General features: G+C 46.5%; 1 long non-coding RNA gene across 2 annotated transcripts in view; it reads left to right on the top strand.

The window, feature by feature from the left end:
* The first annotated feature begins 14,162 nt into the window (after positions 1–14,162).
* LOC135901366 (uncharacterized) overlaps positions 14,163–27,524 on the top strand; it is a 32,602-nt gene continuing 19,240 nt past the window's right edge. For both annotated transcript variants that reach the window (XR_010564113.1, XR_011512845.1), the window contains exons 1-2: positions 14,163–14,749; positions 23,646–23,796. This is a non-coding gene — a long non-coding RNA (uncharacterized lncRNA). The remainder of the gene's footprint in view (positions 14,750–23,645; positions 23,797–27,524) is intronic.

Genomic DNA, 27,524 nt, shown 5'->3' with positions numbered 1-27,524 from the left:
TATGGACAAGGATGCTTCACTTGCTTTTAAGTGAGGTGCATGATGAATTATTTCATTGAAAACTCTCCAAGCACCGAAGGAGGAAATGTGTCTCAAAATGTTCGCATACTTTAAACAGTTGCACCAAACTAATCATGTTATGTGCCAGAAGTCCAACAGGTAAGTTTGTATTCGTGCACATAGTTTCCGTTCCCCCAATCATCACTCAACATCAACCCTCCCCCACCCACCCACTTCGGCAGCAACCATACGAAATATATTCCTCTCCATCGCGAATCGGTGGACTAGTTTGGACGAGGGGGGCCAGTATTTTTTTTTTACTTTTGTCACCTCTTTTTTGTGCATCACATGTGGGTGCTCCGCTGGGCCTAACACCACGTATATATAGGTCCAGCGAGCCCACTCTGTTGGCATGGCTGATACACGTATGGACGACAAACTCTCCTCGGAGACAGAAGGCGGTGAGGAAAGAATGGATGGTCAGGTGGTCACCGACGAAAGATCGTGATCTGCGAGAAACCGCCCATTTGACCCAAAAATTACAAAGACAAAGAGCTCGCCAACGAAGGTGCCGCCGGGGCCGACAAGCAGAAGAGCCGCATTTTGAAGGCGTCCAGGATGCCGCAGCTGCCGGAGGAGCACAGGAAAATCATCGTCAGGCCTCGGGAAGGCGTCAACCTGAACAAGGTCAGCACTACAGTTATTGGAGAAGCGATCGTCGAGGCGGCCAGACTTGCAGAAGACCAAGCGAAGGAAGACATCGTCTGCTCCAACTTCACATAGAATATCGTGGTGATTAGTACACCGGACTCTGATCATGTCGAAGGGTATGTGAGAATGAAATCTAAAACGGTCATGGAGGCGGAATATGAAGTGAGCGCTTATGAAAAAGCATCCCACTCTACATGCAAGGGGGTTGTTAGAAGAGTGAACCTCAATGACAGTCAAAGTGTGATCCCGAAAAAGATTGTGCATGAATACAACCCAACGGTTTTTGCTTCACAGCGTATCGAAGCTACGGACTCGGTTATTGTGCTTTTCGACGGATTCTGGGTGCCTAATTTGAATGAACATGGTTTAACCCTCATGAGGTTCGGCCCATATTTCTGTACAGGAATATGTACATCTGTACCGGAAGCAATTTGACGTATGTTACGTATGTGGAAGAATTGGACACAGATCAGATGTTTCCCCACACCTGATGTTGTGCAATGCAGGGGATGTAGTATGCAAGAACGAGGGGAGGATCATGTCTGTTATTCCAAATGCAATTTCTGCGGTGAAGATCACCCCACAGGTGACAAGGCTTGCAAGCGCCGGTACTAGATAGCATACGTAGTGAGTGTAAGAAGAAGAGAACCCTCCAAAGTGAAGACCAAGATGGAATCGGCTCAACCTACATGACTTCGTTTTTTTTTAACCAAGTCATGGGCAATGCTGCTTACGCACCTCACATACCCTACAAATGGCTCCAAGCAAGACAAACTACCACGACTACCAACACTACGATGCTCACACTGTCAAGGATCATGCGTAACAGATTTGCAACACCTCATGTAGAGTTGTGCCGCTTTCTCACAAAGGAGATTCAACGTTCAACACTTACTACACGGTAACATTAAAACCCTAGGAAAGTGAATACGATTTAACCTTGAAACAAAGAAAGCCATCGCGAAAATCAGTAGTTAAAGTGACCAGTTTCCAGTGGTGTAGGGGAGCTCAACCGGCCCATTCGAGATCAGCCGAATTGGGCAGCACCCAAAAAGCAGTACCGGAGGAAGAAAAACCAAGATTATGATCAACTTTACCAAAACAAATGCAGAACCCCTGATTCCTTTACCACTTAATACCTAACAATGCCCGAGTGCCGTCTGCTTTCTTGAAATAAATGTTATTCATTCTTTCCCGGCCACTGGTTCGCTCACTTTTGAATTCGGTTTGAGGAGCTAATTCCAATAGGAGCTAATTCCAAGGCATACATATGGCAAAGGTATGGTGAGTAAGCTTAGGTCGTTCCATTCTGTTTATTTTGTCTATAACCAGATAATCAATTTCTTGCCTGCGTGGACTCGGTTACAGTCCACGCGGTCCTGCGCTTAATCTGCGCTTGACGTCAATATTCTGCTGTGGGCAGTAACAAAACTAATGTCAACGTTTTAAAATAATGTGTACCTTCTTACATGTTTAGGAAGATGTGAGGTACTTACGTCGACTCACCCTAAATATATGTTAAGCTTTTGAGGACTTCTTGCGTTTATTACATCGTTCCTGAAATGAACTAGATCCACAGTTTTACAACGCCTTCACTAACTCGTGATTAAAGCAAGGCTGAGCCGTTAGGAGGACGCTTTGCTAGGAATTGATACGGTGGCATTAAAGAGAACCATACCTTAATTAACGTGCGAATGGCGGTTTTAAAACACACTGTGCGATATAAAAAAAATACATCGAACGGTGGACATATTTACCTGTAGAACTCGCGGCAAATATTGTATATATAACTTTAGAACATTAGTCCTGGGTTATTCTGCAGAAAACAAAAATAAACATGGCAATACTGACGGCGGTTTTCCTTCTTTTCTTTTTCCCTCATCGAGCCAGAACGCCGATTCTATCTAGAGTAGTCACCTGCACTATATCCAACACAAGAGCTCCCACCTTTTCGTTGAATCTGCTACAATTAAGAAGACGTTCACTGCCGTCTTCCTTAGACCTATTTGCCCTCCGCCATAAAGGTGGCTGCGGTCGACAGAGAGAAATCCGAGCACCGTCTTCGCGAGTGGGAGGTCATTCCCTCTTAGGCTCATCTGGAGGAGCGGTGCCCGGGAGCAACTTAGACGGGAGCCCTAATTAGAATTCCGGAGGGAAGGCCAGCCGTGTGCTCTACCGTTTGCACACCGCCAGCTTAGACCACCGTCATTATCCGCACCAACACAGCAGCAGCCTCCGACCGGCACGCAGGGCTATAAATTCGTCTTTGCTTCGAGCGCAGCCGCTTTTTGTTATATGGCTGCCACGCGCCTTACCCGGAACGGAAAGCTGGAGTCCTTATCTATCTACCCCAGAAGCACTGCAGAAAAAACACAGTCGAGCGTGCCGCGCGTATACGTCGGCACCCATGGCTTAAAAGCAGCGTAGACTCTTTTTGACCATGCAACAGACGTTATTACAGCCTCCAGGAACACTTTCCTTTTCGCTTCAAACAGGTCGCTTTCTCAGCGAACGAGAGGAGAACGGGCAAACTAAAGCGCTCACGGCATTTTCATTTACCCCTATGAAAGAAGATGATTGAATGGTGGGTGCCGCACTTTTTAAGAGAAAGCCACGTGTGCAATTACTTTACCTGGATAGAAAAAAAAAATTGTTTTCAACCTGCGAGTGGGTTCGAAGTATGCATTTTTGGGAATGCAGCGTCTGTGTGTGGGTGCACGTTTCCTTTATAATGCGGAATCATAAAGAAGAAGCTCTTTTGTAGATGCTTCATTGGATGCGATTAAAAGCATTTAATTTCCTCGCAAGATTCAATTACGCGCGATACACACGTAAGCTTCAATCGATAACGGCTTACAAAACAAGCCAGCCAGTCCCAAACAAAGTTTTATTGACACGAAGAGGGCTTGAGCTTTCAACGTCATATTTTAACAAGTAAAAGCTGTCTTCATGACGCGCAAGGGGCTTTTGAACGCGATAGCGTTAAGGGTCCCGTGTCGCACAAAATCCGGCATCGGCGTCCGGCATCGGCGTCCGGCGTAGCGCCGGGCGTCCTGTGAGCGAAGATTGCCATAAATATTCTGTATGCCACTAAAGTTCTTGTATCACGAAAGTTACTCGTACCTTGTCCTATAGATTGCTTACAAAGTTATTCCTGGGAATTTTGAGAATGACAGCCCACAAACAAATGTCTTGAAATGAAACGCCGGCAGTGCAAGACTTTTATGGTAAATCTTCTAAGACTGAATATTAAAAGTGCGAAACAATAATAGAAGATAGGCCCACGCAAGAGGCCACGTTTCAACCAGAAAGCTCTCGCCTTCGTGAATAGCGTTCGCCGTCAGCGTTTCGGGTAAACATTGCGGTTACATAAACTGCATTTACCGGGAAGCGTGAGAAGCGGTGAGGGATCCTTGAATGCTATCGTGTTCCACTCTTAAAGGCGAAGCGTCCTCCAACTTTTATTGTCACGAATCTTGCCCCTACATATGTGCTGAGTTACCCAGCTTCTCTGATGAAACAATAGCGCTCTTAGCAGTGGTTTATTGACCATAAGGATTCACAAGAGCTAACAATATTTTTTTGTGAACATGCAGTTTCTTCAGAAACACAGTTGAACCTTTCAAAAACTATTCTTTTCGCAGCCAGGCTGCAGAAATCGTATTGTGCCTAATATCAGTCCTGATTGCTTAGGGGCTGTGGCATTGCGCTGCTAAGCAGGAGGTCGCGAGATGAAGTCGCGGCCCCGGCGGCCGTCGAAATTATACCGAAGATCCGCATTACGGCGAACCTCCTAGTTAGATTGCAACTTTGGCTCGTATAACACCAGAATTGAACTTATTTTCTGTTGTGCCTAATATTCAAGGGACCACTGCGGGGCCTTACGCCAGACGTGCAGCTGCAACAGCCACCGTAATCCTCCACGAAGAACATCAGAGCAGCGTTTCACTCCCCCGCATCAATCACCTCCAAGCCTTCCAAGACTACTCATTGGTGATGTTAGTTCTCTTAGGAAAGGTTATCTTAGGGAAGAATTTTTTTTTAATGGTTGCAATACGGGCAACCTTCACTTATGATAGCCATCGGCCTCTTAACAAAACAATGACTTCAGAAGCGTTACGTTTTGGGCGAGTTGGTTGTACATGATTCTTTAGAAACTTCTGTGCGCACAACGACACGACGTTGAACGAAGAAGGGACACACAACATGCGCAAAACAATGAATACGGAGATGGCCAATTGTGAGCAAACTAAGTAGTAGATTCAGGGAGAAAGCCCCTGACTTTCACTGGCGTCTTACTGCAGTCTCACCGCCCCCCCCCTCCCCATTTTCTTCGTTTACCCATACTTAAAGAAATGTCTCAAAAGAAAACTTGCATTGCAGGGTGCCCAACAGTTACGTTCAAAGGAGAGCGTTGTATATTACATGCAGACAATACCCAATTATTAACATTATGTTGCTATTGGTTAAAACGGAGGACTGTTGCCCTTTAGCCTGACTTTTGTTTCATGTATTCATTCGGTAATATATTTGTTTAAATAAAGTAAGCCGAGAATACATTCACAGTGCAAGGAAGACCACTGTGATAACATAAATCGCTCGCGGTATTGCATAAGATTTCGACTACGCAAAGGAATGCAGATGCATGGTAAGGATCTAAAAGAAGCGCAATTCAGAACCATCGTACTGCCGTCACATTCGTCATCAGTAAGAAGAAGCCAACTCCTCAGAGTTCCCCCTGCGATTCTCTGTTCTGTTTACGGTTTACCCAAGTATTCGTGCTTGTAGATAATTTTGTTATACGTACACGGATCACAAGCACAGCTTACAACGGCCAGCGGGTGATCACTGCCGGGATTGCACACAACAGTGAGAGGAAGCTAAACAGCCAATCAATAAAACGCTGACTTGAGCACGCGTGGGCGACTACCAAAAAAGCGCCTTAGGCACGTGGACTGGGTATTGCACGCAATCAAGAGAAACATAACAACGTAAAAAGACGTAAGAAAGCTGGATATACCGCGATTCCTTCCTGTTTTTTTTTTTCTTTTTACGTACTGCCTTGCCGACCTTTCAGCAAGATCACATCTCTTCGCCACTAGAGCTGAATAGAGGTTGCTTGTTTGCGTAAGGGGGATAACAAGATAAGGGAGTCCGTTTGCAGAAGCGGTCCAAGTATAGTCGCTTTGTGCTAGCAAGCGAGCTCCACAGTGACCAGAAGGAGCGAGCCGAAGCACAATAGCGGAATGGATATGTACTTTTTGCTTCATTTCACTTGGGCATTGGCTATGGGCTCCTCCACAGCCCTTTTCCTCGGGTTCGTTTGTGGCCCCAGCCCGATTATTCTTTGCCGCTCTTCGATGGGTGGGACCAATGGCGCGGTCAGAATTATTTTTCTTGGAGGGCACCCACTTGACTGGGAACGGGGAGGGTGTGATGGAAAGGGAAGAGGCTGGATAGGCCGCATACTAACCTGCAAATTTATGGGCGTGCCCTCCCCGTCTCCCCTCCACCTCTCCTGGCTATGCTACGGGATGGTAAGGGTACTCCATTTCTTGTCTTTTACGCACTGGCTTATTGTATAGGCCGAACGACAAAGCAACCATGATATTGACCATGACGTTTATGCGGAAAGTATTATTTGAGAAAAATATTGAAGCGGATATCAAGGAGGAGATGAACTAATAAAAGTCAAAAGAGTACGCATTTGGGCTGGTTGGTTCATGATTACGAGCAATAAAAACAGCGCTAAACGACGGGACGAGTGAAGGGACACAGGCAACGGCGCTAAATAAAGGTCATTACATGGTTTTGGTGGCGTTGTAAGTAAATTCAATGAAAACGCAAGCTGCCGCAAGTAGGCGAGAAAGGACAAAGCGTGAGCTATTGGAGCGCACAAACTAATGTGGCGGAAATTAGGATAAGGCGCATCCAGATCCTAACGCTCGCTAAGAAGCGGACTGTGTCGACCAAGCAACCTACGTTAGACGATACAAGTGCACGCTGCCGATCACATTTGCGCCAATCTAGGAAAGTATCGTGCAGACTGTGTACTCTTCTCATAACCTGCTACTTGAACTTTTCTTAAAACGCGTAATTTTCTTTTTTTTATTGGAGTGAAACGCAGTCTTCGTATCACTAGAAGATTAATTTTAAAAACAAATTGTCACCGGTGCACGCCAGTGCACGATTTCGTTCATGCAGCAGCCGCTGGTAGCTAAGTCAGAGGCTCAAGGAGTTGAAAGATGCCATGAGTTTCTCGTTCGCATGAGGCATAACCTTGAGAGACAGAAGGAGAGCGGCTTGGATGAGAGAGCAAACGGGTATAGCCGATATTCTAATTGACAATAAGAGAAAAAAATCGCGCTGGGCAGATCACGTACTGCGCAAGTATGGAAGGAGGAAGGAAGGAAAAAGTGGAGAAGAAAAGGCAGGGAGGTTAGCCAGTTTAGCTCAACCGGTTTGCTAGCCTACACATGGGAGCAGGATGGGGGGATGAAAGCTGGGGAGGAGAGAGAGAGAGAGCACATAGTAAAGCACACAAATCGTCAGTTACAGTCCATCACTCTTGCGTGGTAGATAATCGTTGGACCATTAGGGCTGCAGAATGGGTACCAAGAGAAGGGAAGCGCAGTAGAGTGAGGCAGAAGACTAGGTGGTACGATGAAATTAGGAAATTCGCGGGTGCTAGTTGGACTCGGTTGGCGCAATACAGGGGTAATTGGAGATCGCTTCGTCCTGCAGTGGTCATAAAATAAGATGATGATGATTATGATGATGATGATGACGATGAAATACGGCCGCCGTGGCCGGTATTCGATCCTGCCACCTTGTGCTCAGCAACCCAACACCACGGCCACTAAACAACCGCGGCGGGTTTCCTTCCTTTCGAACACGTTAACAAAGAAAAAAAATTTCCATAAATTACTAGAATAGGTGCATCCAGCGGTGGCGCGTAGCATGGTCTTAACATGACTATGAAATGTTTTCCTTGTTTATAAGAGGTCGGGTTTGTTTGCTTCCAAAGCAAATAGCATTGCCTATGTTGACAAGTTTTTCGTATCCACTTGACTGGCAAGAGGCGAGCAGCATGCGGAAGTGGAGATGGCTTTGCGGGTGGGGTGAGAGGAGGCCTGGCGAGCGCAGTAAAGTTAGATAACTGGTTGAGGAGCGCAGTGCCGGCGTCGGCGATTGACCTGCTTCTCCTTGCTTAGCTTTCGGTGGCTGGTAGAAAATCGTGGCGGCATGCAACCGAAGGGTAAAAACACCGCTAAAACGGATCCTGCAGCGAAGAAAAGTCGGCAGAGCGATGACATGTACGTTCCGAAATGGCTCGGCTGCCACTCAAGAACTTTAATTATACGCAAAGAAATCAATTTTTCCTGGCAGCTCCAATTATCCTGTACCAGACGGATAGGAAAGCAACCATATTTTATTAATTTGAAAATAGCGCAGTCGCTGGTTATTCCAAACGAAAATTCAGTTTCTTTCGGCATCATAATGCATCTTTAATGCGTACATGTCACTTTGGTGTGCTCAGATATCGCGATTTAATGACATCACGTGACAGTGAAGTTGGCGCAGCCATAAATCTTTTGACCAATAGCGGAGGGCTGATGGTGAAAATGACGTAGAAATATAAAATACTTCTTTTTCCTTTTTTTGCCTAATCCTGCATAATACCTGTGTGCCCGTGGTAAGAGATGAGTAATTCTTGCGGTTTTCTGACGTCGCGGGTCAAAGAGACGAAGTGAAGGCTGCCCCAAAATATTTTAATCAATCGTGGAAGGCTGTTTGCAAGAATAAACTAAAAAACTTTGGAATATCTTCAAGTTATAGCATCCCAGCTGTTGCACGGAGTGTAAAAATAGGCAAATGAAAGAAAGCACCAATGATTTCACCCCGTGACTCCTTTTGTGGCCGCCAGTGAGGTGACGGCCCATTAATCCGTGCAAATACAGTGCTGGGCAATTAACGCAAAGCATAACGCCGCACACTCAAGTGTGAGTCTTGATAAGCCAATGAAACTTGAAGTGGACCGAAGGTTGAATTTTATTTCTTGATACTAATAGTACGTTAATCAGACGGCATCACCAGAGCTTGAGGAGATCCAAAACTTTGAGAAACTCAGGCCTTCCTGCGTAGCGCCCCAAGCTTCCTGCCTAAGTGGCCGGATTCATCGTGGTATATTGGTCTTATTAAATGGTGATCTGTGCCCACCATGAATTGCGTGACTGCGTTCTACAGAAAGCCATTTGTAAATAAAGTTAACTTGTGTCTCTTTCTCTTGAGAAAACTGAACTGTGCTGTGTCAAACACTGGCTTTCAATAAAAGAAAAGCACAAAAGAAATTGCATGACTCAAAAAAGAACCAATATTTATGTTGGTTTAGTGTCGTCACCCGATGCGGCAGTGGAGCGATTTCACAGTTCTAACGACAGTGCCTGATTTCCCCAGGCATTCGCAGAAAGATATTTGAAGCATATTGAGGCAAGATATTCTGGAAAAGGCCAAGTACTTCCTCTACCAACTTCTCTTCAGGGAAATCTAAAAATAAATTTCATTTCCCCGCTTAAGACGAAAGCCTCCACTACACTTCTTTCTCAAATACAGGGCGGCTGCTGAGTAAAACAGTGGGAATTCAATAATCAGCATTCTTTTGTGTATATCTTTAACACAGATTTTATTATTTTCGCATTGTTGCAGTACCCGACGGATACGTATGGATATGTTAAAAGATGTTTTTTTTTTTGCTTACGCTTTCATTCTAGTTGACACTTTTTCTTTTTCCCGCTTTCATATATGTGTTACGCTCATCGTCTTCCATCCTCCATGCTTTATGGCGTCATTTGTCTGAAGCGGCCGCACACTATAGTGTTATCGCATTTTCTATAGCAGCCACTTGGTCAAATAAGTCGTACTGAGAAGCATTCTTCACGTCCACCATATCCCGTCAGGGTCGTGAATTTATTTAAAGCGACGCTTTCGCATCCAACTGTGCCGGACTTTCTTGACTATGACCGTGTGCTAGTGACTGACTACTGACTACTGACTGTGTTGCCGAGCGGCTAACACGTTGTATAGCACTGCTACCTTTGCTACCAGTAGAAATCTCCTGGCTCTTGGCCTTGTTTTCAATGGAATTACCCACTGATAGAACAATGATACCTTTATATCTTCACTGCAACAAATAGACATTATCAAGAGCACAATTCATTTAATAAAGCAAACCTTCCTATGCCTACTTTTATAGGGTTTCGGGTTTGGATCATTTGTTTGTCGGCTGTTTGCAGAGTCAAGTGATGTTTATTGCGGTACTCTCTTCAAGATCAGCCCGGTATAGTTGGCTCTCTAATCGTGGATAAACTGTCGTACCAAAGATGACCGATGTTGGAGGCAGTATAACGCGTGGTCACGTGGTTCAGGTGGTGGGGCTTTCCACGTCTTGCCGTCTTCACTGGCAAGCACGTAATCGTTATGGTAGAAAACGCTGTCAGAAACGTAATCAGTTGCCTGGTATTTGTTTACCCGCTTCATAAAAGAAGCTTGCTTTCGCATATTCCAACATGTGGGTTGGATCTGCATATTTTTCTCAAATGTGAAGCTCTTATATTTTAGTTCATGAAAGAAACTTTTTCTGCACACTTTTTCTCGACATCTTTTTTTTTTTTGTACACAGCAACATATATTTTACTTCGACAGCAGTACAGCGCTAGAAATCAGCTTTGCCTTGTCGGTCCTTCTGCCATCCATCAGTTCTGTTATCCTAACGAGGACCTTTGTAGTCATTGATGACATTGTCGTCAAGCCATCTACTTACTGTTCGACTCTTTACGCTTCAACCACGGTTTCACCATCGGTAAGACCGCAGCTGCTACCTCTTCGCACCTTCCTTGCGCTACTTCTACGGGTGCCTGACATCTCTGTTGGTTTGCCAGTTCCATTCTTTCAAGCTCTTGTGGTAAGCTTTGATCGCTTCTTCTTGTTTCCTAATCCATTCCTGTCTTTTCAATTCCTGTGCCTGTCCTTTTAGAATAGGTTGCCGAAGTATTCAAAGCATTCCTGGTCACTGGTGCTTTCAAACATGGCCCTATGAATTTCGGTTTCTCAGCATACATCCTCTACTTTTACGTCGAGCTCTTCACACAACTGCAACAAGCTAGCGCTTGTCAAAATCACTAGGTCCATGGTCGCTACTTTAAGCCTTGGCTCAGCTATTGCGCAATACTTGCTGTGAAACCTGCACAAATTGAAATGCAAGTAAAAACTACCTGTGGATGAATTCTGCTTTCCCAAGAGAATTTGAAGCCTGAACAATACAGCAGAAACCAAGTGCCTATCCCCCGAAGTAGCCCCAAGTTCCGAAGTTATCCTGCCCCGAATCGAATCAATTGCAAGTCGTAAACACTTAGATACCTCAAATGGACTAGAATTGCGGTTGATCTCCCAGTCGATTACTCTCATATAGGCACGGGGTCTGGCTTTAGTAGCTGGTTCATATCTATGCTAAAGGCTGCTTTCTGCTGGGACATGCTACAACCACAGTATCATTATAGGCAGTTGTGCACTATGTCGGCTCTTAGTAGGTCTAGCCTATCAGATACAATGACTCTCAAGCGAAAAGCCAGGTACTCACCCTGTACCATGCAGTTATGATGCGCTTTGTTCATCCAACTACTCGCGAATCAGTTGTGGCTATTGGCGCTGGCTGCAGTATCCATCTCAGCGCTGCCATCCAGTCGCTCGCGAACCATTTGTTGAAGACTGGCGTTGGGTACAGGTTCCATCTCACCGCTGCCATACAGTGATTGTGGCTCCTCGTACCGTTTAGGCCATGAATCCGCCAGCGACAAGGATTAGTACGTTCGGGAGTAGAAGCAAAAGAAAGAGGGTTTATTTTACATTATTTATTCTGGCTGCCAATATGGAAGCCCATTCCGTGTAGGATCACTTTAAATGTCTGAGATCACCATATGTCTGTGTTGGCTCGCACGTGACACTCCAATTTTTCAATATTTTGTTACTCGCAGCACATGAATACATGAAATTGACCAACAAGAATGTGTTCGGTATTTCGCGTGGCCACTGCCAGGCACCACTTTGCGACAGCGAGCGCTACACTGTCCTCCGTGCCGCAAACATTTGGTGTAATTACTGTGACCGCTAGCCTAGCATGCATGGAAGAATCGACGAACTTGGTAGGCACTTTTACACTATGCTGCTTTGTCTATCTTCAATATAAGTGTATCTTTCTTCTGCACGATGCTCTTCGTTGCTTGAAAGTGCAGTTGCGCGTCCTTGCGGTGCTGCCGATTTCTACCTAATGCGTTCGCTTCGTTTACTTGAGCAGTAAGTAGGCAGCGTTTGTAAGATTACGATGTCGCACATGTCATACAGTCATTTTTTGTCGCAAAGCAGCAATTTTAGTCGCAAGCGGTTATTATTTGCGAGAAAGAAGCGTTACTGATTATGTTGGGCGTGCTGGCGCAGTCGGAAGATGACGGAAAATGTTTCCTAACAAATGTTCTCTTCATGACGTGGCCATTCTCGTATATATTGTGGGTATTTATTGTGCACTTTATCATCTGTATATTATCATCACCAACGCATGTGCAGGCGCATATTCAGCGTGAACTGTGCCAAGGGCCATTCACCGTGTCTCTCGGGCTCAAAAAAGATCCGCCCTTACTCTGACGTCACAAGTGGGGGAGGTACTTCTTGGTCCCCCGTCCTGTCGTTGCCTTGGTTCTGCACGCCCTGGATCTTCGTTAAGGTCACAGCTTGTGGCCATTGTCCGCTAGTATGTCACATAACAAGCAGTCCCCGGATGCTCTCACAGAGGCCCCCAAATCCTTTGCTGACATTACTAAATTCTACAAGCAGACGAGACACGTGTACCCACCTCCCCACCCCGACCTCTACCGAGCTCAAGCCACCATGCTTCGCAGATTTCAGAGGGATTCCATTCTCAGTGATTCTAGGCTTTAATTAATCACTGGCGGGCATTACAACCCCTTCTGTAGTAAGTGCGACCACGGAGTGTGCGCCACTCGGGCACGCATTCTTTGAGGATGCGAGAGTAACCCACCCCCACAATCATTACTGCCAGCTCCCTGCGAGGAGGGCTGGAACCAGCTGCTGACAAGAGCAGAAAAGAAAACCCAACTGGCACTCGCCTCGTCGGACCAAGACATCGCCCCCACCTGGGAGCCACACTAGGCCAAACTGCCCTCACTTCCAACCCTGCAGTGGAAAATAAAGTTGTTTCTCTCTCTGTCTGGCGCTTCTACCCTAACCATGCCGACATCGCAAGCCGCACCTTCTCTGATCATTACTGTCCTTCAGCGCGATCCCCATATGTTCACTGCTCTTTCGCGATGAAGATGTTTAAGACAGGCTGGACGATTATGAAGGCTTCAGCTCTGCTAATTGGTGGGATGACCTCCGCAAGCTCCGCCATGTTTTGTTCTATTTGAGGGGTGTGGTGAATACCTGGCTTTTCAACCATGAGTTTGATTTCTTCGATTGGACCAAATTCAAGCGGCAGCTTCGACGGATTTTTTGTCATGCCGTTGGTCATGCCGGCAGGGTACGTCATATTCTGAAAGGTACAGGGAATCAGGAATCAACGCTCTCACCGCCAAGAACCCGGCTACCGTCCCTGACATTGTCTTGATATACCAGTGCTTCTACGAGCTCGAGTCCATACGCTTGCAGCCAGAGTGCGAACACCATTCTTCACCGTACCCTGACCTGCGTGTAATGAGTCCGGCGATAATCTGCGAGGCACTTCAATCACTTGGGTTTGCATCGCCGTTGGTACTTTTTGCTCAGCCTTCTTGTGAAGCGTCGCGCGAAGTCATCAAGGAGGAGCTCGCGTCCATGCCCTGCTATACAACAGCACTGCAAGGATAATTATGACGCGTCTCATCACGTATTTTGTTACCAGTCTAGCGATGAAGTGCTGCTGACACATGTACTCACTTCTGGGTTATGTGAGAAGTTTCAGTTCCAGTTTTGTTGAGCAGAACATGGTGCCGGAAATTATTTCCCCCGTTAGTTATCACGTGACCACGGTTGCTACCTCAAGGGATTGCCATTGCCGCTCTACCGAAGTGGTTCAAGTTTCTCGTATACAGCTTTTCACGCCGCGTTCCCCGTACCTTTAGGCTGCGGCCCGGATGGCCGCTCTCGCGCGGGGAAAATTAGGGCGAGCATTTATTATGCACTTCTTCATGATTTGTATATTATCATCATTATGTTTGTGCCCTTCTTCATCATGTGTGTGGGCGCATCATCAGCGTAGACTGTGCCGAGAGTCCTTCGCCATGCCTCTCGGGCTCACAAAGGTTAGCCCTTACTGTAACGTTGTAGCGGCGCGTCTATCGCCTCAAAAGTAGGCGAAGAAGATGGGCTCACGTGCAGTATCGCGAGACTAGAACAAGCCAGCGCGCTCGACCTGAGCGGCCGTGGTGTCGGCCGCTCCCTAAATCCCGCTTTGCCATGGCTGGACATTCTAACCAAACCGTAGCTCCGGCGGCTACGTTTTTGCATCGCCTCCCACAAATTGGTGACCCAGACGACGAAACCCGGCCCCGTCAACGTCCGCGCACCGACTCTACGCAGGTGAGTAATGTGTCCTCACCTAGTCCGGCAGACGCCCCGTAGTTGTGGAGTTTACGGGAATTCTACATCGACATGCCGGACATGTGGTGCATCCAGCTGGACAGCCACTTCCTTCTCAACATGGTTCCAGCCTCCGGCTGCGTTGCAGGCCCTAGGTGCCACCCCGTGGCTCCGACTTCTACGATGACTTGCGGACAGCCGTCTTTGCTGACTGTCACCTCGACTGCTCTGTTACAACCGTTCTCGGTATTTGAACCGTCGCGTAATTCCGCGTCTCGTCGTCGCACCTCGCCTGTGTACAGGCGTGCCGATCGTCAGCACTCACCGGCCTCAGAATCAAACCTCTACTCGGTTCGTGAGTCGCCTCCCCAGCTGCGTGACGATTCTTTCCAAGGAATTCACTGGACGAAACGTAAGCGCTTTCAGGTATTCTACGGCCCACAGCTTTCCTTCCTGCCAGTTCTTGTAGGATGTCCTGTTGCACGTGTGTGTGTGTTTATCCTGGGAGGTTAGAACCATTTTTGCATTGCCTGGTTGTTGTGCGAGCTCTTCTTGCTGTTCACTTACGCAGGAGCTGTGGTCGTGTGTCTACAATTATCGGATCAGATAAACCAGTTTTGCTTAATTAATTACTAAAGGGACAACTACATCAGGTACATTTCAACAAAAATACGAACTATTTGTCCTTCATTCTAGGGATACTTGCTGCACAGAGGCCTTGGTCAGAGGTGCGTGGCTTTTGCGAGAACATTTAAGACTGCGAGTTATTGTAGACTACGTGACGAATACCAAGGTTTGCGGCACAATTGTGTTTTCTCAGCAAAGTTGGGAATGAAACGGTGGTCCTTAGTAGTCATCATAAATGTTTATTGACGGCGTGTAAAAAACCTGTATGGTTTACTAATACCAATATTAGTAGCAAACAGCTCTATTTTTGCCCAAGTTGCTACATGTCTGTTTGATTGTGTGGGCATACGTACAGATGCATGTCACAGTAACACATCATCAATGATTGTCGGGCTGTGTTTTATGTCATTTGCACAGACGGCTTTACCAGTCGGTGAGCTGCAAGTCACGGCACTACACATCTACTCTACTCCTGGCCAGACTTAGGTTAGCGCGAGCACATAGCCGAAGCCCTCTCTGTCTCCACATCTGGTTTCAAAGCGTACTTATTTTTTGCCGCCTTGCGTATTACATCAAGAGCCTAATTCGATATTTACAGTTTCGCGAATGCTTGTTCTCGTAAGGAAAGTTGTGCTGCCAGAAGAGCCGGTGCCAAAAGGGATGCTTTTTGCCCATCTCAAGCGTCTCCGCTGCAACGAAATCTCACTTGGGCTAAATTGAGTGTAACTGCCTAGCGTATACTCTCAAAGTAATATTGACAAAGCCACAAGGCTGGTAATTGCGTAATTTGGTAATTAGCATATAATAAGTAGTGTCTATGCATGTGACGCTTGCAAAAGTATACTTGCAAAAATGCCGATGTGTTGCATGGCCATCGAGTACCGGAATACATACTCGAACACGAACGATGGCCATGTAGTACACAACGTTCAGAAGAGGAAAGCCCGAAGACATCTTTCCTGTCCCAGCTTTCAGAGCGCAAGCGTGCACCGCCGCGCAACAGGCAAGCACAACGCGGACCAGCCAACGTGCACAAAGCATGTAAACTGCAGCTGACGAAGCTGCACAAGCTACATTTCAAGAGCACAGTCACTTACCCATCAAGATCTGCGATGACGGACGAGAACCAAAGGCAAGTTGTGTTCAGGGTCGATAGTCTCGAGCCATCATTTCCGGCAGTGCATCATCTTCAAGTCATTTCGCGCGCCTCTACATGGGACGCGTCGTAAGAGGCGAACGAAGGCCTTTCTGACGCAGCGCCAGAAACGAGCAGGAACCGCACGCGGCACTTGTCACGAATGGGTACCCGACATGGCGGCGGCCATGGTGTGGACACGGTGGTAACTAACGCAGGAACGCAATGCCGCCGGAACCCGGCCTGTCTGGCAATGGGCTGGGGCAAAGCCAACCTATAGCCGAGCCGAGCCTCAGCTACTCGTCAAGCTTTATTACAGATGACGGCAGTTGTCTGATTGGTCGACTACGCCCGCGTTCCTAGCGTACCAGGGAGCAGCCGGCGAAGACGGATACGTCATGCCGCAGACAATAAGATTACTAAAATTTTGCCCTGCGCTTTAAAAGTGAACCGCAGCAGCCCGGCGATCAGTTGTCGCAGCGCATGCGCGCGAGTGCGCTGCGATTGAGCGCTTTGTTTGTCGAAGGCGCAACCGCAACGCGCTCGCTTAAGTAAACCCGAACTGTGTAGAGGCCTCCATCCTGCTGGTCAGCCAAGCGAGCGCGCGATGCATCGTGTTCCAGCGGCTCTGGCGCGCGATAGAACATGTTCTATTCCCGCGCGAGCCACGCTAGACTGTAGAGCGCCCATGTTTCGCCGTTGTAGCGTAACTTCGCACTACGCGGATCAATGTGCGTGCACTTCTGATTCAGCCCAAACTTTCGCAATCTCAGGATGACCCAATCTTTTTTATAACTAGCAATTTCCTTGCCCGAGTTCTCTTGTAGCAACTGGACGTAACCATTTTCGGATGAAACATTTCTTGGAGGGATGCATACTTCGAAGTTGTATAGACCTGCGAAACGTAAGACACCAAGGTGTATGTGGGTGGCCTGTAGCAGAAACCGTAACAGCATGTGGGTACCAAACCGCCTCGGGAGTAATTGTATTTGAGGGTGATGCCCTTTAGCTCAGCCGGGAAATAGATTATTTTCAAAGTTTTAATAAAATGCGTTGCGAGGGGAAACTTTAGGAAATTCAAGCGTCTGCGTTATAACCTGTAGAACGCCTGTGCGAGGAACAGAGTCGACTGTTGAAACATTCTTGAATAAATGGTTGAAAGCGAACTCGCAGCCATGATAATGCTTAGTAAAACATTTGCACATCACCGTGAAGTAATAGTTCGATCAAACATTTAATGTCCCTTGTCGAAAAGTTTCGCACTTCAAACTGGGACAATGATTTCATGCGTGCTGTTAACTCCGTTTAGTTCTCGCCACATGTTATAGCGCGGAACTGAAGATAAACCTTCGCCTCTCAAAGCAGTTACAGGGGTTTCACGGGTAGTGTGTGTTACATGGGCTATCATTTTCCATGTCCTTACGAAATATAGGTGCACCAAAACTGGGAATATGTGCACCTATAGTAAGGATTACCCTGCTAAGATTGTACCTACCGCAATAGCCTAGTGGCTGTGGTGCCGCGCTGCTCAGCTAGAGGTGAAGACTTCAATTCCAACCTGCATGACTGCATTTCGATGAGAAGAAATCCAAATATACCCTTGTACCTATATTTAGCTATTCGTTACAGAAAACCAATTTGTCAATATAAGTTCGGAGTCTCCCGTCATGGCATTTGACATAATCGCATAGTGGTTCGGCACGTAAAACATTATTAGATTATGTTTGAAGTTGCAGTCTTGAGATGGCTCGCATACGAACAGTTTATATATTAGTGCCCCCTTGGAATAGCTGTGATCTTGAAAGTAGTGCTCAAAACACGCCACCAACTTACGTTAGTTTAACTCAAAGAGCCTCTTTGGTGCCTAGCACCGAAGAGGCTATGCGCGTTGATATCGCGGTATTGGTGCTGCGTAGCACTTATGGTGATGACTGCTGAATGGCAGAGTCCTTGCGCAGTTGCCACGTTTCGCTGTGGTCGGCACGTCAACGAGCAAATGTTGCAGCCCAAAGTGACATTTGAAGATGAAGCATTCCTGCTCAGAGCTTGTATCCCAGGGACATTTTTTTTTTATCGCGGATATGTAAACACTTGAGCCAACATATATAGATATGTCGGAATCGTGCAGACAAGAATCCCTGCAAAGCTAATCACTACGTCTTCCTGTTTAGGCTAGCGAGGCTACACTTTCAAAGTCGGCATAATAATACGTAAAAGGGAATCACATTGTTGGTACGCGTTGTAAACTCTCGCTCGCTCTTTGCTCCTGCTGCGGTCGCTGCCACAGCTCTGTCTTGCCGTGTTTCGGGCTAGAGGAAGGACGTCCTTTATGGGGAAGCAGTGAATTAGAATCTTCGACGAAGGGTTATTGCAATGTTTTGGATAGCGCCCTCACCTCCAGGATGATGAAAGAAAGGCAAAAGGGGACGTTAACGGGAAAATCATGTACTTGGCTACCTTACGCTGGCAGAAAGGTGAATAGAAAGATGAAAGAGAGAGAGAGAGAGGAACTAAGGAAAGAAAGAAAGAAGGTGAATTCGCGGACGTGCGTGGTGGGCACAACTAAGTCATGAAACGGCTCTTACTATCACGTGCCCGTCATCCACGCAATCTTACCTGCATAATTGCTATGCAGAAAGTGACGTTTTTTTAGCGTCTGTATTGGGACACTGCTGGGCGAAATTCTCATTGTGACGCTACATGTACTTGACGTAAGACTTAAGACACTGATAGAGCTCTAAACAGCCTTTCCCAAAAAATAACATATCGTAAAAATCTATTTTATTATTAAATTCGGAGTCATGGTCTTCCTGCATTCAGAGAAGAATCTCAATTGGTGACTGGGCAGGAAAGGAATCTGAACTGGAGAATAAACAGAATATTGAAGTTACTACAGAGTGCTAATTTCCCAAGTCCAACCAATCTTTCTACAAGCGGATGTGAGAAAGACGCGACTAAACTCCTCCAGCTCGGAGACCTCCGTGAGAGGCAATTCAACACACAAGTATGGGCACAGTGGTACGGCCAACCATGCTTGGCATAGCGAATGCAGCAAGTATTTGCAGTCGAGGCAGCTCGCAGCTTCCGCCAGGGCGCGTAATTTCCCACAGGGCAGAGTACTCTCGATACCGGTGGGCTGCTCGGACGGCGCCGGCGAATGTTTCGGAAAGACGAAGTGCGCCCCCGACTATCCAGAACACGAGAACGAGGCCGCTATAAAGTCTTGGCCAGCGATAAATCGTCGTGGGACCTCCTCTCCAAGAACGCGCGCGGCTAGTGCGGTGCAAAAACTGGTGTCTGTTGTGAACGCTAAAGTAGGGGAGGAGGGAGCCGGAGGCCATTGCTGAAGCGGGTGCCCAGAGCTAGAGGGCGTGGCTGAGAATGTGTGCACTCTGTAATTAGCGCGCGCGTCTTCGCTTAATCGCTGGCGTACGGAGTAGAGTCTATCACGTTGAGAGTGCGTTTTCTTGTCGCCGGGCGCTTTTACTACCCGATGCTACGGGGATACTGCACGCGCGAAATGCTTTCCTGCTCAGCGTTTTATGACCATTAGAGCGTTTAATGGAACACTTCAGTAACTTTGCGAACGTTTATTAAGTACCATTATATTTTAGCCGGAAAGCTTGCCTTCAGCAATTTGGACAGTCAGTTTGCACTATGCATGATTTATTATTAGATCACCTTTCTTCCATTCGCAAATTGTGCCAATAAAGTGAAAAAAAATATATGTTGGTGCCACAGGGAATATTTCGAAATATATAGCACTCGGTTTGTAGACTTGGTTTGAAATAAGACATACTTTTCACATCGAAACGATGTTTTAGTCGTTTCTAGTGGTAGATTTTCAGTTAGGTCGCTACAGCCAACTTGCACTTGAAGAAGCGGAAGTTATAGACACTACAAAATTGCAACGGCCAATTACGTTTCGGGATAGCACCCTTGCCACGCCGAAAAGCCGACAGCAGTACAGAAGCTACGGCATGCAGTGTCAGCTGAGCTTGTCGGCTCGAAACGTTTGCTTTAGATGGCAATGCATTAAAAATAAGAAGGCGCCACCTCATCACACCATACGTAGAAAAGGTGAAAGAGGCTGCAGAATGTTTGCGAAAAAAGACAAAGTTTCAACTAGGAAGAAGGGTCCAACCCAACGGCAGTACACAAAGCTAGGCGAAAACCTTACGTCCAGCCCACCTGCTGCCGCGGGTCTCAGTCACGTCCTTCCTCGTTTCGGCCGAGCTGCTTCAGTCCACAGTGAAGCTTACCTGCTTCCCGGGAAAGCATCCGCAGTGCAGTCTTGGAGGGCACTGGGGAAAGCCTGTGCCAAGCTGACAGAGGAACTGAGCTAGATTGCTAAAAGAGCTAAGAGAGGCTGCAGGGGCTGTTTTGCGATGGCGCCTTCATCTTTACTACACAATGAGCCAGTGAACTCGGGTGCTGCTCTTTCTAGCACGAACTTGGCATAGAAAAGTGGAAGTACTGACAACTTCAAGTAATTAAGTTTAGTTCAATGTGCAATGAATATAAGAACAACTCTAGAGCCGATGTGCGGCCCTACAGCGGACGCCTCAAAACAGTTAATTGGTTTAGTTGGACCAGGCGTCTTATACGCTTAGTTAAACGCAGACAAAAGGCGACGTCCACGGGGCACGCATAGCGCTTTGTTTGCACTGCTGTCGTTGTCTTCTGTCTACGCTGCTTAAGCGCATTATGTGTCTAATCACAAACCTCAGGAAACGTACGCATTTGCACTCCAAGCGTACCAGTCACAAACAGCATCCAGCGTCACTAGAAAATATTCCTGTATTAGGTCTAACGCGCAGCGAGCAATTATGCGCTCTAGATAGATGCTTACTCTGCGTCTTGACTTTCACGTTCTACTTAGCCCGTAACCCCATAACTGATGCGAATTTTCTGGCCCTTTCATTATGTCAAAGAATACAAACAGGTATCATCGTTTGAAGCGTTGCGTCCTTACACTTATCCATATTGACCGTATTCTACCACACATAGCCTCAAATGGATGCGATGAAACATGAAGATGCTGAAAACTTCTGTGGTGTAGTAACGATGGCCTCCCATTGCTTCAAAATTAAGTTAAAAGGCACATGTTGGCGACAAATTCATTGCCGCGGTTATGTACTCAACGCAGCCTTTGTATTTGTTGAGGATAAATGCAGTGGATAGTTTCGCTTATGACCACAACAACTAAAGCTGCTTTATAGTAAAAATTGCTTGCGGTGGGTCACACATTACCGAATGAAACTAGTCAGAAGAGAGTGGAAGTCAGCTGTGCGTTTATAAATGCGTGGTAAAGGTGCCGCTTCCAGAAACAGCTTGTTAGATATTTAATCAAGGAGTGCTTGCGAGTGCGGAGCTTACCCTCACGCCCCCCCCCCCCCCTCTTCCCCTCCTATTCGCAAGGCATTCTAGATTCTGAGCTGTTCCACCACTCAACGGAGGGGAGTGGCGGAACACTTGCCCCTTGCGTGAAAAAGACGCTAAGCTTCCAAATAAATTGCCGTGGAGCATCAATGAAGTCCAGCGACCAGTTTCCTCCTCCGACGGGCGGCATTGACACGCATATCCTTGCGTCGAAGGGGAATTCTGAGTGCAAGAACGTTCTAGAACACGGTGTTTAACTGGCAATTCTTCGCCATTGTGTGCTAATCGAAGACGTCAAAGACAGCGTAGCTCTATGAAAGAGTTCTCATACGCTTCGGAAGTTTGCTGGAGGTCTGTTATCATATGGGGGTCTATTACAAGGATCGCGGTTGCAATAAAACGTTTGAGCGTGGTCGTGGCTCATACGCAGGCGGCGCAGGAGCCACGCCATCAGCGTACTTCACTGCACTCGTTACAAATTCCTACCTGGCCTCCGGCATGGGCTAGCATTAGACATGGCCTTAGAAAAGGTAATATAGATCTCCGACACACATTCCGTTACAATTACATTTGATATTGGCCACGCCGTCTGACGCTAGCGTGTTGCGCCGCACGAACATCGTTGCGGACTTACATTTACCAGCTTCGCTATAAAATATACCTGTACTGAGCTTATATGAAGAGAAAACAAGTGCACGAAAGGGTCCAGTCGAGGTTCCTTAATGCTAAAACAGTATATGCCCCATTACGTGAAAATCCGTCGCCGCAGTCCCTGAAACGTGGCACCAAAAATGACCGACGACGCACTGAGTAAACACATGTCACAAAGCGTTCGGATTGACTCAGATTTCTCATGGACGTTTCTGCAAACAAAGTAAATTAGTGGCTTTGAAAATAAAATTTTATGAATTGAGGTCTGGGTGGGAATCAAACGCGCACCTACGGGGCGCGAGGATAGCATGCTTGTGCGATATATATATATATATATATATATATATATATATATATATATATATATATATATATATATATATATATATATATATATATATATATATATATATATATATATATATATATATATATATATGTATGAAGGCCGCACCCTGGCCGAAACGCCAGTAAAGTCATGGTATTTTTCCTACGCGCTTCTGTAGGAAAGCACGTAGGAAAAGAAGTACGTAGAAGTACAGAAGCACGTAGGAAAACTGACATGACTTTACTGACGTTTCTGCCAGGGTGCGGCTTTCATAAAGGATGTTGATGAAGGCCGGGCCCCGGCCGAAATGTCAGTAAGGTCATGAAATTTTCCCTACGTGCTTCTATTCCTTGAACTATTTCTGTGCCGGATCCACAGCGGCTACCCCGGAAAGGTGGCGGTCCCGGGTTCGAGTCCCGGACGGGGACAACTTTTTCTTGCGAGGCTTTTCCTCCGAGGGACCCGTTTTCTTTACAGCATTTGCTACGAACGGGCGCATGTCTGATATTCTCTTCATCACTCAGTGCTAATGAATTAAAAAAAAATCAGAAGAACCAACCAAGGCTTTGCTACCCAAGAATGCGCTTAGGATGGTTTGGGAAGGGAGGTACCTTCAAATGGCACTTTCTCAAAAACCGCATCGGAACCCCGCACAGTGTCTCAGAACGCTAGAAGTCACCAGGGATATATCAGGGGGGCATGGAATCACAGGCTAACCCGGCGGCTGGCAGATGGTAGGGGTGAAGTCGAATTTGTCAACTTTTTAAAAATTACGGGCCTGGATTGCAGACTTTGAGCATGCCAAATTGCTTGCCATATGTTCTACATCTTCCTTCTATCGTCATCGTCACCCATCATGCACCTCTTTCTTCCCTCTTTCTTTCCCTCTTCCCCTTCCCCCAATGCCGAGTAGCTGGCTAGAGGAATATAACTCAGGCCGACCTCTCGGCATTTCGTGTCATTAAACTTCTTTCTCTCTCTCTTGTCAACTCGAAACAAAGGCAGGACTTTGACGTAATAGTTCTGAGAGTGTTCTGACGTAATATTTCTGAGAGTAATAGCACTTAGAGTGTGAAAGCAAAATGTGTTTGGGTTTTGTGTCTGAATTGTGTATAGCCGATCGGGTAGTATATATATGTCTATATGTACAAAGTGCACCTGACGGTTTTTTTCTCCGGACTGCAGTTAGTTGCCCTTCGTTCCTCAAAGAGGCCGCACCTGAGTCGAGTGAGCTCCTGAACAACACTTTGCAATGTGGTGAACGCGGTTTAACCAGTCAATCCGGGACCTCATAAAAGTGTGACGAAATGGCGACGCACTTCTCTCCCATTTACCGGTAAATCTCCACTAAATATTCTTCTAATATATTGCATGCTCTTCTTGCAATGTGAGCAAACACTGATGCAGTACATCTGTAACGACACTGGCGTTAACATTCCCAGTGGTTCATGAAGCACTAGAAGGAAGCTAAAGAACGCTCTTCAAACGGCTGGACAAGAATGCTAAGGAATGCCATTTGAGAATGTTGAAGTCGATTGAGGCGATTAAATTAAATTTCGGGGTTTTATGGGCCAAAACTACTTTCTGATTAGGAGGCGCGCATAGTGGGGGACACCAGAAATTTCGACAACCTGGGGTTCTTCAATGTGTGCCAAAATGGAAGTATACGAGTGTTTCCGCATTTCGCCCCCATCGAAATGCGGCTGTCGTGGCCTGGATTCGATCCCGCAACCTTGCGCTTAGCACCCTAACACCATAGCCACTAAGCAACCACGACGAGTCAGTTGAGGCGATTGTCAGTTCCGCTGAAACATCATAGCACTTCAGGGATAACAGACCGAGCTAGTTTTATTTTTATCACTTCTCGACAGAAAGCTGTCGCGAGTGTACTACATAGCCGTAATATTCAGCTTCCCTATCTATTTAATTGCGCTGCGCCTTTCCATATACGACTAGTACGCGAGAACAGACGGAAGTCTTTATTACATGGAAAGTTGTTCACCCTAAACATTAGCTCGCTTCTCTTTCTGGCAATATATAAATTATAAGAACTTTTCCTAAGGCGCGTTACAGATCCTGCGGTGGTCAAGATTAACCCGAAGTCCTCACCATACGGCGTGCCTTGTAATCAAATCGTGGTTGTGGGACGTAAAATCCCATAATCCTTTCATTCATTAGGCTTCCTTTTGCTGTTAGGAGTCACGTATTCGGGATTTTCCGATTGCTCTTAAACAAAACATCTCAGAGATACGGGGCAGATGATGGAGTAACAATGGCAGTGATAAATATTGGCATGAGTAGATAAGGGGATGGGTGCGAAGCGGGGGGGGGGGAGGGGGAAGGGGCGGCGTAGGGCCTTATCAAAAGAAAGCTTGCTACACTTTATACACAAGGCCATATCACTTCAATGTACATGAGCTTTCCAAGTATGACCGTTAATATTAGCCTGTAAGAAAGCATACGTGGACGAATTGAAGGACTCTGGACTCATCGGGTTGCTATTATTATTTTTGCAACAATTACGAGACATATATTGTTAACATATTGAATACTTGAGTTTACTCGGTTCAGTGCTGCAGCTTACTTTAGAAGAGGAAATTGCTGAAGGTATCTATTTTAACCGGTTGGCGGGTAACTGCGTGGGAAAAATGGCACAAAGAGTGAACAAAGCAAGATTGACAGGACAAGGCGCTGTCTAACAACCCCTTGAGTTTAATTGCCAAAAAAAAAACCTTCAACACATGGTTCACACAGGTAAACACATCTGAAAGAAAAAAAAATCACTGGCGAACTCATCTCACGGTGACTTTCGATGGTGATGCAATTGGCATTCAGGCTATGTAGGAACCCGTTTACTTAACACCTGTGGTGCTCATTTTGAGACATCTGTTGATTCGGCTATGTACGACATACACCGTTATCAACCCGCTTAGCTATCGCAATCGCTTGTCAAAGTCACCGTTGCGTATGGCAGCGTCCACGACGACCACCCTGTGGCGCCAGTGCAGTGACGACGATGGAATGACGAAGGTATGACGTTGATGGAACGGCAAATGCGGTATCAGGGTTACGGCATAAGAACGATAAGAATACGATTATTAAATTGGGATATGACAACAACAACGTCACGACGACAACGTGACAATTGAATGATTACAATGGCCTGTCGACGTCGGTATGATGATGAATGGATGACGAAGCTGGGATGCCGACGATGGAGCGACGATAGCAGTAGGACAATTTGTTTTAAATTAATTGTACTAATGACATGAATACAAATGAACCTCTTCCTGCAATAATCTAGGATTCAGAAGCGTTAGGTGCCTCTGTGCCATGGCGTAACTTGAGCACATAGCAGAAATCTAATTGTGGAGAGCATTCGAAGAAGTATCGGGATAAGACAGCGCATGATGCCCGTTTTTTCTTGTTACGGATTTTTTGTTTTGCTTGCGTAATGTGTAAAACGTTTTTTTTTTGTATATCTGACCATCCCACCTACTTCGTATGGTAATTTTTGACGAAGAACACGGAAACTCAGAGTCATGTTGAACACTTACAATTTTCTAGAAATACATTTTCCCGAATGAAGCTCACGAAATAGGGTCAGATGTCTTGCTTGGTTCACAAATTCGGTATTACGTATTACGCTGAGTTTCGTGGAAGAGTTATGAATTGGTTGGTATGGTTTTCTTGTTTGTAGGTCTAAATTACAAAGAAGTCCGCTAATATACCAATACCTATATTATTATCGTTATTTCTTTTGCGCGGAGAGGAAGTTTTGTTCTACATTTCACCTGCATTGAAAGCGGCTCTACCGTTCAAACGCCAGAAAAGAACGCGCTGAAGAACATCTCTGAGGAAAGTAGTGACCCAAAGGTAAAAAAAAATGGCTGTGGCTTAGGTAAGGTTAAGCCCAGGATGCGAAGCATACTAGCCTTTATTTTAGTTGTTGAACCACTGTTTAGCCTGGTGAACTGCTGTTGCTTGGCTATATTTGGTTCGGCTAGACGAAGAAACAACTCATGCATTACTTCTTCGCCTTCAAGAGTGGAACGCGACAGCGTTCCCGTCGACCCGCCAAGGGGTGTAAGACAATGGGCTACAGGGCAGCGACTACGCGTCCCGCATTGGACGCGGTGAGCGTCGAGCAAAGCAGCGTTCGGCGCGGCAACGAAATGTGCGCCTGAGCAAGAGACGCACGCCTTAGAAACAGCGCGTTTCTAAGGCAACACCGCATTCACTAGAGGCGCTTTTGTACCTCTTTGAAGCGTTGTACTCGTGGCTCAGTGGTAGCGTCTCCGTCCCACACTCCGGAGACCCTGGTTCGATTCCCACCCAGCCCGTCTTGCAAGAGTTGAGCCAAAGCCACTTCTCCTCTGTCGTGACGTCACGGTGTCACGTGATTTCATGGTCACCGCCGCGCCTGAGGAGCTGGGTTGAGCCCTCGTAATATGCTTCGCATAAAAATAAAGGAAAAACACTCTCTGTACAAAAAAGAATGAGCAAGGTGCTTTCTGATGGCACAGGCAGGGCACCATGATGACCGAGGTGAGGTAATGCCGTTTGGCGTGCACGAGTACCAAATAGCTGACGATGACTCAAATTCGCGTAGATAATCTCTTTTCATGAGCTCCACCGCGCGGGTGCCGTCAGCGCAATAATGGGCGTCATAATTGTCAGTTAAGCAATTAAGGAAAGGGATTACTCATCAACGAAGCCGCCACCTATGTGTTATGACGCGGCACGCTGCGCCTTCTTGCTTCAGAATGAGTTTTTTTTTAGTTATTCTTGCGTAATTTCCTCAACGGAGTTCGACAGTATGGTAAAAACGCGGGCTTCCCCGTGTAGCAAAGAGAAAACCTGAGACGTTGTGCGAAAAAGGAACCCCCCCCCCCCCCCTTAGAAAGAGCCCGGCCTCTTCATTTATTATTCGCATTCCTTTCTCCATGAAGCGGTCGCGGAAGCGCTTGCAATGCATCGGACAGGAAGCTGTACTTAAAGCGAAGTAAGCCCGTACGTTTTTCACCTTTTCTGGCTCTGGAAAGTGTAGTTGCCACATTTGTT

The sequence above is a fragment of the Dermacentor albipictus genome, chromosome 3 (assembly GCF_038994185.2).
Source record: "Dermacentor albipictus isolate Rhodes 1998 colony chromosome 3, USDA_Dalb.pri_finalv2, whole genome shotgun sequence".
Lineage (NCBI taxonomy): Eukaryota > Metazoa > Arthropoda > Arachnida > Ixodida > Ixodidae > Dermacentor > Dermacentor albipictus.
This window is presented reverse-complemented; position numbering and strand designations above follow the sequence as displayed.